General features: G+C 38.6%; 1 protein-coding gene across 12 annotated transcripts in view; it reads left to right on the forward strand.

The window, feature by feature from the left end:
- Positions 1-14,949, forward strand: part of LOC129733813 (octopamine receptor beta-2R) — a 525,686-nt gene that overhangs the window by 163,981 nt on the left and 346,756 nt on the right. Inside the window, exon 1 of one of the 12 annotated variants that reach the window (XM_055695396.1) lies at positions 3,515-3,557. The exons of the other annotated variants lie outside the window; for them this stretch is intronic. The gene's annotated coding sequence lies outside the window, so the exon portion shown is untranslated. Of the gene's footprint in view, positions 1-3,514; positions 3,558-14,949 lie in introns of those variants that run through there. 12 annotated transcript variants of the gene reach the window in all.

Consider the following 14,949-nt stretch of genomic DNA (forward strand, 5'->3'; position numbering starts at 1 on the left):
ATTTTTCATGAAGATCACGCTATGACTACCGAAAACATTAGTTCAGTTCGATCAGTAACATCTCCTTGGAAATTGAATGTCGCAGAAAGTTTAAAAATTTTCGAACAAAACCCAGCTACCCTCCTTAACAAAGATCAGGGTAATCATTTCTCTTGGCTTTTTAAATTTCTACCTAAAACTCCCCGACAAGACATGGATCACCAGGCCACACATTTCTCTACCTAACTCAAGTTGTTTACGTTCTCTGAGTTAAAATTTGTCCCATTCGTTTACCTACTTAGGTATAAAAATTTAGGAGCTTCGTTATTTTCTCCACAGTCCAAATGAAAATTGAAATGTGATAGAATTAAATAGTGAAAGTGGATAAAAAGTGTAATGTGTAGTCTAAAGAAGGTTTAGAAATTGTGCAAGATTGAGGATTGTTCCAAACTTTTTGGAAAACTTTTACCTTCGAGACCTCATACTAGTCTAAGCTCATGGAAGCAAAAATAAATTGACTTATTGGGACGGGGAAACTCTGTCAATTCTTATTTCGATATTGATACAGAGAATATCACAGGGAATGGATGGTACCCAGTCACGTCGTCTGTGCCAGGAATGCTCGCATGTAATTGGTTCATTGTTCGCGTAAATTTGTCATTGAAAATTTTTATTAATTTTACCGCTCAGCAATGGAACTAGAGTGATAACTAGCATATTACAAAATTGTTCTACATTTTATCTATCCAACAACATATTGGTTATTGTTATCCATTATGTGGTTATGCTTATGCTGTTATTAACGTTTGAAATCTGACGCAACATTTGCCAGTTCCATTTCCAATTTTACAGAATGCATCCCAGTATAGTAAACAAAGACGCAGTCCCACGTCAAAAAAATCTTGTGTAATACGCTTTCTGCATGTAAAGTAAGTTTGTGTAATCGTTGCACGTGGAAGCATATTAGTCGGGTTATCTTTGGTGTAAATCGGGTCTTAGATTTTAGTTTGTAGGGCCATTATCATGCAAGTTCCACTAACGATAAGGTGTCGTACACAAATTACGTAACGCTAAATACCTAGATTTCAGACCCCCTCTCCTCCTATGCAACGATAGGTAACGTTCGATATGATTCCCCCCTGAAATTACGTAAAGCTTAACATCCTGACCCCAAATTTTCAATTTCGAGCAAACATCACAATTACGTAACTGTCTCTACTACCCCCCCTCCCCCCTATGTAACAGTTAGTAACGCAGACGCAATCCTCCTCCCCCCCTTCATGTGTTACGTAAATTGTGTACGATGCCTGAGTGCTATTTTATACTTCTGAAATCTCCGTTTTCAATCCAATCCCAGTTGATCCTATTGTAATAAATAAATATATGCTCCAGGTCAGTATTTATTAGGTACACAACATTTAAATTTATTCTTAAAATAGTAAAAATTGAATATTTCAATTTGAAATTCCCATCAGATGTGCAACTCCATTTTAATTGTAAGATAACAACTTCTATAGAATTACTAGTTGTACATTCTCGGTGTTGCTCCGGAACAAAGGGTGAATTTCCCATGAACATTGAATTATTATTTTAAACACATCAAAACTATTAAATTATACAGGTGTAAACCGGTATCACTCGGGCTAACAAGGGATCAATAGTCGTAACGTGCAGTTGAAAAGTTCGGTTCTCTCTCTTTGTTTCGACGCGTAACCGCAATGAGCTTCTTTTTTCCAACCTGACGTATGCACTTCCGATGACGATTTTTCGTTCGATCTCGTCATAGAACTCGTCCTTGATATCAGCGATTTTATCGGTTTATTTATTTACCCCGCGGGTGATGCCATATGGCATCACTTGGCATATAAACTTTGATAACAGTTTAACAACTAAACTGAAAATTTCTAACGATGAAAATATTCTAAGCAGTTAGAGAACAGATTGATCTTCAACATGCAATATAGTTTGTGCCAATTATGCATGCGGTTACTGAGTAATAATAGTTTGAATGTCGTTTGTTGATGTAAAAACTGATTTCTCTCCGCGGGGATAGGGTTAACGTTAATATAGAATCGCTAAAAGCGATTCTCGTTGAAACAAGTGGGACGGTGGCATGAGGTCTTTAAAAAAGGATATTTTTGTGTCTAAATGAATGATAAGCCCCTCGGGCACCAAAGAGTGAAAGAGTTTTCAGAAAAGTTGTATCCTGAGCAATTCTTGATTTTTTTAACGATCCATTTCTCTCGAACTTGTCATTGAATCCCCTACAACCAGCACATCGTTGAAAGGAAGAATAATAAAGCTATCCTTTGAAATAAAAGATCTTGGATCTCGCCGCCATCTTGGATTTCATCAGAAAAACATGTTTTCGAGCAAGAAGGCAACCTTCGATTTTAAATTTCATCACCATTGGAAGCCCAAAAAAAGTCTTTAAGATACATTCAAAAAATTGGGTGAGCATCGAATTTACGTTGCCATTCCGATAACTTTCCGAAATCGAGCTTCAAATAGTTTAACGCTAATGCGCGGACAATATCAATATGATGTGGACAGTCAGTATTTCTAGTTTACGAGTAGGAAATGCATCTTCGGTCCGCTGTTTCTGAATGGCCTTTAATCAATTGGTTGAATTTCACTAGATGGTAAACGTACACTTTTCGTCGATAAGAATTAACTAGAGATAAAAAAATGATGATGCGCTGGTATATGCGTAAAGCAAACCCTCTCCAGATTCCTCAGGATATACTTGATTTATACCTACCTTTTTTAAAAAAAATGACCGGCCACATGTCGACGCAAAATTCTTAATATTATTCTTTCAATATAATCACAAATCATTCTTGATAGTTTCTAATAAACTCAAATACCTACATATTTGCTATCGTGCTGCGCGAACAGCACATTGAACAACAATACATGAACATATACAACCGGACATTCGCTACGAGTCCTGGAAACAGTACCGGAATTAGATTATCATCACAGTACGCGCGTGTGTCGATGTGAAATGTAGCTCCCACGGGACGCCGGTGGAGCTGCGTCCGGCAAAAATGCTGCATTATTGCGTTCAAGTGAACCAGATAACCACACAAGAAAAGCAGTCGTTCCACTGACTGGCGAGCTGCATTCTTCCTCGAGGATGCGGCTCGGTTTTACTCCGACTTAGCAGCTATATATAATGTCCCGGAAGGTAACATTTTCATTGTATCTCTCCGCGCGAGTATCTCGTGTACGACATCATCCCAGTGCATTAGCAATATTGGATTTGGTTTCTGTTAATTTACCCCTGCTTCAACCGTCCGACATAAGCTGCTCTTTAATCTCGGGTTTTTCACCGGTGACGGTTGGTGGGAAAAGGGGTGGTGGAATCATTTTAATTAAGGCTTTTTATTTCATTTTATCCCGAGGTTGCCATGGTTATGGCAGAGTACATTTAGGTAGTGATTAGTTTCATCCTTTCTTGCTAATGAATGTTTTTTTTCCTTTTTCATTACAGGTGTGTACGGTAATCAACAAATTTTGCTATTGGCTTGTAAACGTTTCCAGCGCAGAAGCTAGGCTAGGTAATTATTTTTCAGGTAATTAGGTTTTACTTGAGTAGCTTTTATTTTAAAACATACATGAAACATCAGTAGTGTTTAATTCTCAATTTAATGTAATTTTGTACATTAGAGCTGATTTTGAACTGTATTTTGTAATAATTTTTACTAATCATAATTTCATATTCGGAATAGTTCGTACCATTTAGGAAAATAATCTTAGCATTAATAACATGATAAACATGTTGGATGTTAATTTTTACGTATACTACACAATCCGGTTTTGTGAAAAAGTCGAACGCTTCTTTGTAAAATCGGAACTTTGTTCCGGAGGACCCGGATGCCCGTGTCTGCGACCACAACCAATAGCTTTGGTTGAAATTATAGAATCTATCGCAAAAATATTCATGTCGTAAACAGAAATAAACAGTGTGAACGAAAAATATCGATTGTTTCGACAGCACGGCCGAATGTACCCACCAATTACGACTGTCACTTTGGCTGAATTTTGGGTGATTTTTGGTTTCTGTTGTCACATCCTTTCCTAACTTTTTATTGCTAAGATTTAAGCATACTTTCTGCAGGATTGTACCTCCAATTTCCTGTTTTGCTCCATTTTTCAAATATGTGGTCCAGATTATCCATAGCAGTTATACACATTTATGATGTCTATTGAATATTGTAGACTAAAAGGCTTCCATCAGTTGCAAGGAAGTTGTTATGAATATTCTCCCACTCTGTAGTCCAATCATAATCAATGATGCCTCCTATTTTCGGTGAACATTTGTTCGAATCGACAAATTAGCCGTATAACAGTTTCGTTCAACCTAACCGACATCTTCGCTTTACATCTAAAGCTATAGAAATTTGTTCCCAGACATCTTTGATCAGTCGTTGTGTAACCCGAAAATCCACATCGCGATTGTATTATATTCCGTTTTTCTATGTACCTATTATAGTTTTAATTTTTGCTAAAAAATGCTCCCCATGCAACCAGATATTGCGACATTTGTTTGATTACCGAGTTGTTGCGGTGAGTATATGAGCTGGGCTCTCTAATTAACACTGCGAACTCTCCGCGTACACTGCTCTCTGCTTGCATGCAAGTCATTTCGTTGTCTTATTTCCCGAAAAAAGTTAATCTTCGTGTTCTCCACCTTTGATGCGAGCAAGTTAACGAGATGTGAGATAAACATTTCATCGCCCTGTCTCTTGAGATCCAAACTTGGTACTTCTAGTTGATATACCATCCATTTTTTGTAGTCTTTTAGGAAGGAAAATGATACTAAAAGAACGAAGTTATGTATACTGATTGAAAAGAGCATATTAGATTTGGAAATTTTACGTCAACACTACGGTTAACATTTGTTAACCATACATATGGCTGTTAAAGCACGGCAGATCACTAGTGACATTTTATTATCACAGACACGTTTCTAGCTGCAGAAAAAATATTGTGCGTGCAGAGAGAAAACACAAAAAAAATAAATCATGAGCTTTTCCACGATCGCCTGATGAACAATCCTCATTAAAAAAACTTTTTGGACGTAATTAATCTGGAAAATATCTTTAAAGACAATCTGCGGTCAAAATTTCTATCACTTTCTAATTCTTGTATTGGTTGCCAGTTACATTTCATGGCAGTTTCATGATGACGTCTGTAAGACCGAAAACAGAGCCAGCAACGCTCTCTCTCTCTCTCTCTCTCTCTCTCTCTCTCTCTCTTAGTTCTGAATTACATTTTCTTCGCTTGATTATTTGCGAGAAGATCGAAAAACAAATCATTAATCAACACAATCTATGTCGAGCCGTATTCGGGCTTCCGGAAAGATTTTCCAAACAATACACAATCTTTGCCAAAATTGTTCGCCCATCCTGCCACTCACATTGTCCGGAGTCTTCCAACAAAACTAAACAATTGCCACAAAATCGAAACTGGCCACCACTGGCAGCAAAGTGGGCGTTTGTTCTACTTGCCATTAACGCCAATGGAGTAAATAAATCAATTTCTCTCACCAACGATGATTTACGACTCTGACGGGACCGCCCGGCTGGTGGCCAATTCTGTAAGTGCAGCGGCGGATACACAGCTGTCGACTGTCCGGTGCACCAGCAGCAGTATGCGGAAAACATGGGAGATATTTCCGCGATGACGACAGTATCAAGCCACAGTACCAGCACCGCAACGCAACAATGGGGGGAAGAGAAGATGGCGAGGGGTGGGTAAGGAAAATATTGATCGATCGAACAAGTGATCAAGTTCTGACCTTGGAATGATGTAAGCGGAATGGTAACGGAATTATTTTTGAGTTTGTTTACAACTGACACTTTTGTTTGCTATTTTCTCCTCCCGATTGCTGCTATTTCTGACTAGTGCAATATTTTTAGACACCCATTCGATTGTATTTTAATAACCAATAACCAAACGTTGGTAGTGAAACAACATGCTATTCTCGGCTAAGCACAAGCTTTAAATGTCAAACGTTACATTTTCCGATGTATTTTTGCGTGCTAGTTACGAACGTGTGTAGGTGACCAGCGACTATCTCATTAGCTGTATTGCAGTGTGACAAGAGTAGATCGTGGTACTGGACTAATAAATTTTGCCAATCGAAAATCTATTTTAAGCCTGAGGGTAATCGAATAGCGTCCTTTTGCCACTTGCCAGACTCTCTACAGTTGATAATTTGTGCAACGTCCAAAACTCGGAGGAACGCAAATCAGTTGCTGTCGAGAGCTAACGTGCTTTAGGGCACGTTGTCCTGACTCGTTGTGATCCGGGTAGCCATCTGCGATGAATTCTTAGCTCCACGCCATAGGTAGCTATTCGCCTCGGACGGAATATCGTAACAGGTTCAGTACCTTTCTGTACACATAAATTTGCATCCGATTACTGCACCCTAGACTGCAGAGCTATCCAGCTTGCTAAGTGTGTTTTTCAGTCAACGAGAAATTTATCATTTATCCACAGCCGGACATGCTGATTTAATATCAAGTTTTAAAACGCCGAAATCATACGACAGTAATTCAAAATCAAGACGCTAATTCATATTTACAAAGATACAATAATGAAATCTGATCACTAATATGCTAACCTAAAATTAATGCGTCAGCATCGGTTCACGTGGTTCACGAATTGCAGGTATACCTCGTTTTTACGCATATTCTGAATTTGGATATGTGAAAAACCATTTACTTTTCTTCCTCAATATTGCCTAAGTTTCATAATCTCTCAGTAGTATATTTTATCAAAGATTCCTCTCTTCGTTAAACTGTGAAGTAATAAACCCTTTAGTTCTCTTTTGTTAATCTTCATTTAAACAAATCACCTTCACGATAACTTTTTCAATCACAAAGTAACCAGACACTATGTTTAAATTCTAAATGGCGACGTTCGGTTTCTATAAAACAGCCTTAAATGGTCAAATACTACTATTATTTGAAAAACTAACTCTAAACCACAGACAAACAGACGTACCACTGCATACAAAATTCTAAGAAAATTGTGGTTCCGACTAACTTGTGCGACATCTACTGGACATATACCGCAAATTATACACTTTTAGTTTTTCTGCTGTTTTTGGCAGCACGCTGCTCGAATACTGTCAACTGAGTTCGAAGGAAAAGGCACATCAGCGCCACCACCGCTTTGACGGAGATATTCCGCATAACTGAAACTCATTTGAATTGACCGTTATTTTGATCCACGAAAATAAATCTCGTGATACGTCTGTTTGTCTGTGCTTAAACTTTATTATCAAATTAGAAATTGAGAGTTCCGGTTGCTGGAAAACATCCTGATATTGTCAAATACAATCTAATAAAGTTATTTCCACTCTGTGCATTTTATATAAAAATATTGTATTTGGAATAATAATTGAAGTATGTTTAGTGTTATTTTCACTTCTTTCGGTAGTTAATTAGTAGAGTGAATAAGATTCCGCCCTGCCGACTATATCTCCTTTAGAGTGTGAGATTCCGTTTCTTTGGTTCCTCCTAGCAATATTCAGAGGGAGATATATGCGAAGAGAATGTTGTGAGCCAAACGAACATGTCAAAAGCCTAGCCAAACAAACAAGAAAGGTAACACATAGAGTGTCTAGAATTTCTGTTGATAAAAGGGTACAAACATTTTATATGTTTACTAGCTGACCCGGCAAACTTCGTCCCGCCTATTTTAGTGTTGAATTTAATAATTTTAAAAATTTCAAATTCATTGATTCCTTGCGATTGGATTACATCGTTAAAAAATGATTGGTTTTATCGGAATGAACACATCCTCGACTTTTGGCTTTTGTACATGACCTCTATTCCGGATATTTATTGGGTGCATTTCAGTTGTTTTCGTTGTTTTCCAGAAACTGAAAGTGGTCATCTTCTAATTCAAAATGGTGTCCAGGGTCAATGCTTCTCTACATCATTTCCATATGTAGTAGTATTAGGTTATTTTCGGCTGTTTCCCACAAGTTGCCATTTTTCAATTCAAACTGTTGTCTAAGGTCGATGTGTGGCTTCAGTGCACCATAACAATCCCGGAAATACCCATATTGGGTGGTATTTGGTCATTTGCCGCTATTTTTCAGAAACGGGAAATCGCCATCTTGGATTTCAAAATGGCATTAGGAGACAACTTTTGGCGTCTGAGCGGCAATCTGGTTAAAGACACACTTTTATTGGGTGGTATTTGGTCATTTTCGGTTGTTTTCCAGACACCGGAAGTCGCCAGCTTACAATTCAAAATGTTGTTTGAGGTCGATTTGTGGCTTAAGTGCATTATAACAATCCCGGAAATACCCATATTGGGTGGTATTTGGTCATTTGCCGCTATTTTTCAGAAACCGGAAGTCGCCATCTTGGATTTCAAAATGGCATTTGTAAACAATTTCTGGCCTCTGAGCGTTAATCTGATTAAAGGAACACTCATATTGAGTGGTATTTGGTCATTTCCGGCTGTTTTCCAGACACCAAAAGTCGCCATCTTACAATTCAAAATGTTGTCTGAGGTCAATTTGTGGCTTCAGTGCATCATAACAATCCCGGAAATACCCATATTGGGTGGTATTTGGTCATTTGCCGCTACTTCTCAGAAACGGGAAATCGCCATCTTGGATTTCAAAATGGCATTAGGAGACAACTTTTGGCCTCTGAGCGTCAATCTGATTAAAGAAACACTTATATTGGGTGGCCTTTGGTCATTTCCGGCTGATTTCCAGACACCGGAAGTCGCCATCTTACAATTCAAAATGTTGTTTGAGGTCGATTTGTGGCTTAAGTGCATCATAACAATCCCGGAAATACCCATATTGGGTGGTATTTGGTCATTTTCGGCTGTTTTTCAGAAACCGGAAGTCGCCATCTTGGATTTCAAAATGGCATTTGTAAACAATTTCTGGCCTCTGAGCGTCAATCTGGTTAAAGGAACACTCATATTGGGTGGTATTTGGTCATTTTCGGCTGTTTTCCAGACACCGGAAGTCGCCATCTTACAATTCAAAATGTTGTCTGAGGTCGATTTGTGGCTTCAGTGCATCATAACAATTCCGGAAATACCCATGTTGGGTGGTATTTGGTCATTTGCCGCTATTTTTCAGAAACGGGAAGTCGCCATGTTGGATTTCAAAATGGTATTTGGAGACATGCGAGAAGAAGGAAGGGTGTCGGAACATTATGGACATGTTTGTTACACCTAAAAACATTCACCTGACAAATTTGGTTATATTCGCTCGATTGGTTCTCGAGCTGTGCGAAATTTGAGTTTCATTTGTATGGGACCCCTCCCTTATAGAAGAGGAAGGGGTGTCAAACCATTATGGATATATTTGTTACCCCTAAAAACAATCACCTGCCAAATTTGGTTCCATTTAGTTCGTTAGTTCTCGAGATAAGCATAAATTTGTGTTTCATTTGTTATGAACCCCTCCCTCACAGAAGAGGGAGGGGAGTCGAACTACTATGGACATACTTGTTACCTCTAAAACCATTCACATACCAAATTTGGTTGTATTTGGTTGATTGGTTCTCGAGCTGTGCGAAATTCGTGTTTCATTTGTATGGGACCCCTCCCTTGTAGAAGAGGGAGGGGTGTCAAACCATTATGGATATATTTGCTACCCCCAAAAACATCCACCTAAAAAATTTGGTTCTATTTACTTGGTTGTGGTTAGTTTCGAGATGTGCAGAAATTTGTGTTTCACTTGTATGGGACCCCTCCCTTCCAGAAGAGGGAAGGGTGTCGAATCATCATGGACATATTTGCTACTCCTTAAAACATTCACATGCCAAATTCGGTTTCATTTGCTTGGTTAGTTTTCGAGATGTGCAGAAATTTGTGTTTCATTAGTATGGGACCCCTCCCTTCCGGAAGAGGCAAGGGTGTCAAATCAACATGGACATATTTGTTATTCCTAAAAACATCTACATGCCAAAGTTGGTTCCATTTGCTTGGTTAGTTTTCGAGATGTGCAGAAATTTGTATTTCATTTGTATGGGACCCCTCCCTTCCAGAAAAGGGAAGGGTGTTAAATCAATATGAACATATTTGTAACTTCTGAAAACATCCACCTGCCAAATTTCGTTTCATTTTCCTGGTTAGTTTTCGAGATGGGCATGAATTTGTGTTTCATTTGTATGGGACCCCTCCCTTCCAGAAGAGGGAGGGGTCTCAAACTAACTTAGTCACCTTTCTCGGTTCCTAAAACCCCTATGTACAAAATTTCACGCCGATTGGTTCAGTAGTTTTCAAGCCTATATGGAACAGACAGACAGATAGACAGACAGACAGAGCTGCATTTTTATATGTATAGATTGCACTTTGTTTGGATATGGTCAATGTGCTGCTTGAAGGTAAGATTTTCATCATAAATAAGCCCTAAATATCAATCTTGGTCAGACCAATTTCAGATCACACCGTTCATCTAAACAACATGATCATTGTTGGGTTTGGGAAAAGAAACACTTGGTTTATGAGGAAGTGCTTGTATCGTCACCAAACAGAGCTTTTTCACATCCTGGTGGTAAATTAGGAAGATCAGAAGTAAAAATATTATATAAGACTGGGCCCAAGATACTTCCTTGAGGTACATCAGCTCTACTTCAGCTCTAACAGGCAATTTATCAGATTTAGATTCAAATAGTTAACTTGAAAAGTGCGGTCAGTCAAGTAACTTTGTAGCATTTTTGTGATGTAAAGAAGAAAACAGAAATTGGACATTTTAACTATCAAACCTTTATGCCGAACACTGTCGAATGCTTTTTCTATGTCTAGAAGAGCAGCTCCAGTGGAATAACCTTCAGATTTATTAGTACGAATCATATAAGTTACTCCAAGCAGGTATTAGACGAAGCAAATATTTGCTATTTTTAGTACGGATTTTATTTTGTGCAAACAAAATTCGTAAGAAAAATAGCAAATATTTGCTTCGTGTAATATCCGCTTTAGTAACTGATGAGTAGTCGAATGTTCATGGCGAAATCCAAACTGCTCATTTGCAAAAATTGAATTTTCGTTGACATGTGTCATAATATCATTCTATTAAGAATCATTCTTTCAAAAAGTTTGCTTATAGAGGATAACTTGATGCTTCAGCTGGATTTTTTCAGGTTTTAAAATTGGAGTGACTTTGGCATTTATCCATTTTGAGGGAAAATATGCTAATTCAAAGCATCTGTAAAAAATTCTCACCAAGAAATTTAAAGAGCTCTCGGGAAGTCTTTCGAGGAGGATATAAAAAATCCCATCATCTCCTGGTGATTTCATATTTTGGAAGTTCTTGATAATAGTTCATATTTCATTCAGGTTTGTTTCCAGTACCTCTTCAGAAAGAAATTCTTGAGTGGTGATCTGATCATACTTTTGTAATACTTCATATTCAATAGGACTTATAACGTTTAAATTAAAATTATGGACACTCGTGAACAGCTGAGCAAGTTTTTGAGCTTTTTGTTCATTCGTAAGAAACATGTGAACACCATCTTTGAGGACTGGAATGGGCTTTGAAGGTTTCTTAAGAATTTTTGAAAGCTTCCAGAAAGGCTTGGAATATAGTTTTAGTTGTTCAACTTCTCTCATGAAATTTTCATTCCGCAAGAGAGTGGCTCTATGTTTCAATTCCGTTTGTAAATCTTTTTAAATTACTTTCAAAGCAAGATTACGAGTTCTTTGATATTGACGTCTCCGTATACGGCGCATTCCGTGATGCAAACTAAGACCAAGCGAAAAGAGCATGTACTCTACTTTGCTTCATACAAATTTATAGTGTTTGTTTATAAAGATTTATAGTGTTTTTTTAAGCCCATCAAAGGCGGGCTTGGGCACTAGTAGGGTAAGGTTTGAACTTTCGTGTGCATTTCTTGAGTTATAAAATATTCAGAGTTTTATTTGTATGAGAGCCGATCTCCCCTTTTCAGAAGGGTCAGGTACGTAATCCTCCTCCTTAGAGAAACGGAAGAAGTTTTAAACTATCATTTGCTTTATTAGTGTTCGAGAACTAATTAAAGCAGAAATTTGTGTTTCAATTGATGTACCTTCCTGGATCCCAATAAAAACTCTGCATTCAAATTCAAGACAAAGAGACAGCCAGAAATTCATTTAAATATGTTTAGGTTCAAAATCCATAGGCGAAAGTGACACTTTCTACCTTCACTTTTTCGAACCTTCTAACTGTCACAACCAATGCAAGAGCATTCCAGTAGTTCCCGTGTGATTTACAAAGTGCTTGAAAATGCAATAAATGATTTCCAATTGCAAGCGAAGGGTGACAACATCGCCTTACGATTAAAAATGACTTTGTTGGGCCTCAAAACGTATATTTCTCTCTCAACAATGTTTTACGAGAGTGAAATGATACATAGGAATTTATAGCACAACTTTCGCACCTTCCTTGTTTTGTTATATAGACTCCACACTGTGGAGTCCACAGTCCACATAAGTACTTAGAAAGGTACCAAGTGAGCGCCGAAATACGTATTTAGTGATAGAATACGTGGAAAGTGAAAGAATTAAAAAGTAAAGTAGATTGAAAGTGTAATGTAAAGTATTTGTTATAATAAAGTTTTTTTTTTTTCTCGACATTATTTAAGACATACAACAAAAAAGTAACTACCTTTTTGAAACCATTATCCTCCGCCCATAAACGACGAAAAGCCATCGGCATACGAGTCAAATTGTGCTGGCATCGTCTGCATGCTGGCTGAATGCGATAATTGCCGTCAGCATAATCTCTTTTCTATCCATCCACGGCCGCCGTTGCCGCCGCCACTGCCGGCTGCTCAGCGCAAAATTGCTGATTCAACAGAAGCCTGCGGCAGTAGTTTCCCGGAATTATTCCCATTTTTCAAGGCAACGCGATGAGCATAATCCCGGCCCCAAATACCGGATGGAATCCTCCTGAAACGGCTGAAGGATGGATGGAAGCCGCTTCTGGCAGGGAATCGGTGCAACGCTCGTTGTGGTGTCCTTCGAACATAGCCCGCAATACCGATGAAACTGAGTGGCGTACGGTTTGTGGTGGGCTGACTGAAATAATCCAAGATTATGTGCAAACGCTTCCATCCGTTCCGCCATTAAAATCCTCATTACAAACATCCTCACTACCGCATTCGCAAATTGTGCACCGAAAAAAAATAAAGGAGCGAGAAATATATGGGATCCTTCCCTCCGCAAAACTAAGCGGAGGTTGAATGCGAGAGAAAAAAAAAACGCAAATCTACCAGCAAAGCAGCTGCAAATCCGCGAAAACATCATAATTTCATGCAAAAAAGAAAGGAAAAAAAATGAGCCGTGCGAAAGACGAATCCATTCGCCAGATAGAGTCACTCGCTTGCTGATGGTATAACGACGAACGAACGAAAACACCGTTTGTCGGCTTAAGAGCACATAAGTCTGTTTTCCAACTTTAAAATAAATCTCTAAAAATAATCCGGCCCGTTGTTGGCTTCATTCATATTGTTTGCCTGGTTGGTGAACTCATCATACTGGTGTTTGATGCTGCTGCTGTTGTATTGTGTATTCAGGGGGAAATTGCTGTCTTTTATCAACTTTTCCGTTCAGAAAGCGCGGTGTGCCTATTATGTCTGCACGCACGTAAGTGCGCTAAACGCCAGAAACTCATCCCTTATAGGAGAGGGAGGGAGTAACTAGTGAGAAATGGAGCGAGAGCGGGGGCTGAGTACGCACAACCGTTTTGACGGTGACACAAGACATGCTCCGTTTCAATTCTTGGTCTTGTTTTGTTGTGAAAAAAAAATTAGTGCATGGAATTTAGCCATGGACATATTTTTCTACGAAGCGTAGGTGATGTTAACAGAGTGAAATATTTTGCTACAGAAAGAAAATACAAGCTTATCCTTGAAGTTCTATGTTAACACGTTGGTATGACGAAATCTGGGAATGGTTGGGGTGAATCGGGACATGGTCGCGATCAAGAAATTGTACAAAGCTGCAACAAGTGAAAATTGTGTATCTACAACATTTTTTCGGGTACAAAGATGTTATCAATAAGATATTTTATATCTATACCTTTAAAAATGCAGTCCGGTCTGTCTGTCTGTCTGTCTGTCTGTCTGATCCATATAGGCTCGGAAACTACCGAACCGATCGACGTGAAAATTTGTATGTAGGGGTTTTAGGGGCCGAGAAAGGTTTTCATGATAGCTTGAGACCCCTCCCTCTTCTGGAAGGGAGGGCCCCCATACAAATGAAACACAAATTTCTGCACATCTCAAAAACTAACCAAGCAAATGAAACCAAATTTTACATGTGGATGTTTTTAGGAGTGACAAATATGTCCATATTAGTTCGAAACCCCTCCCTCTTCTAGAAGGGAGGGGTCCCATACAAATGAAACACAAATTTCTGAACATCTAGAGAACTTGCCAAGTAAGTAGAACCAAATTTAGTAGGTGGATGTTTTTAAGGGTAACATTTACATCCATAATGGTTTGACACCCCTTCCTCTTCTATAAGGGAGGGGTCCCATACAAATGATACTCAAATTTCGTACAGCTCGAGAACCAATCAAGAAAATATAACCAAATTTGGCAAGTGAATGTTTGTAGATGTAACAAACATGTCCATAATGTTTCGACAACCTTCCTTCTTCTGACATGTCTCTAAATGCCATTTTTAAATCCACGATGGCGACTTCCGTTTTCTGAAAAACAGCGGCAAATGACCATATACCACCCAATATGGGTATTTCCGGGATTTTTATGATGCACTGAAGCCCACAAATCGACCTCAGACTTCCGGTGTCTGGAAAACAGCCGAAAATGACCAAATACCACCCAATATGAGTGTTTCTTTAACCAGAATGACACTCAGAGGCCAAAAACTGTCCTCTAATGCCATTTTGAAATCCAAGATGGCGACTTCCGGTTTCTGAAAAACAGCGGCAAATGATCAAATACCACCAAATATGAGTATTTCCGGAGT

Source organism: Wyeomyia smithii, chromosome 1, assembly GCF_029784165.1.
Source record: "Wyeomyia smithii strain HCP4-BCI-WySm-NY-G18 chromosome 1, ASM2978416v1, whole genome shotgun sequence".
NCBI lineage: Eukaryota > Metazoa > Arthropoda > Insecta > Diptera > Culicidae > Wyeomyia > Wyeomyia smithii.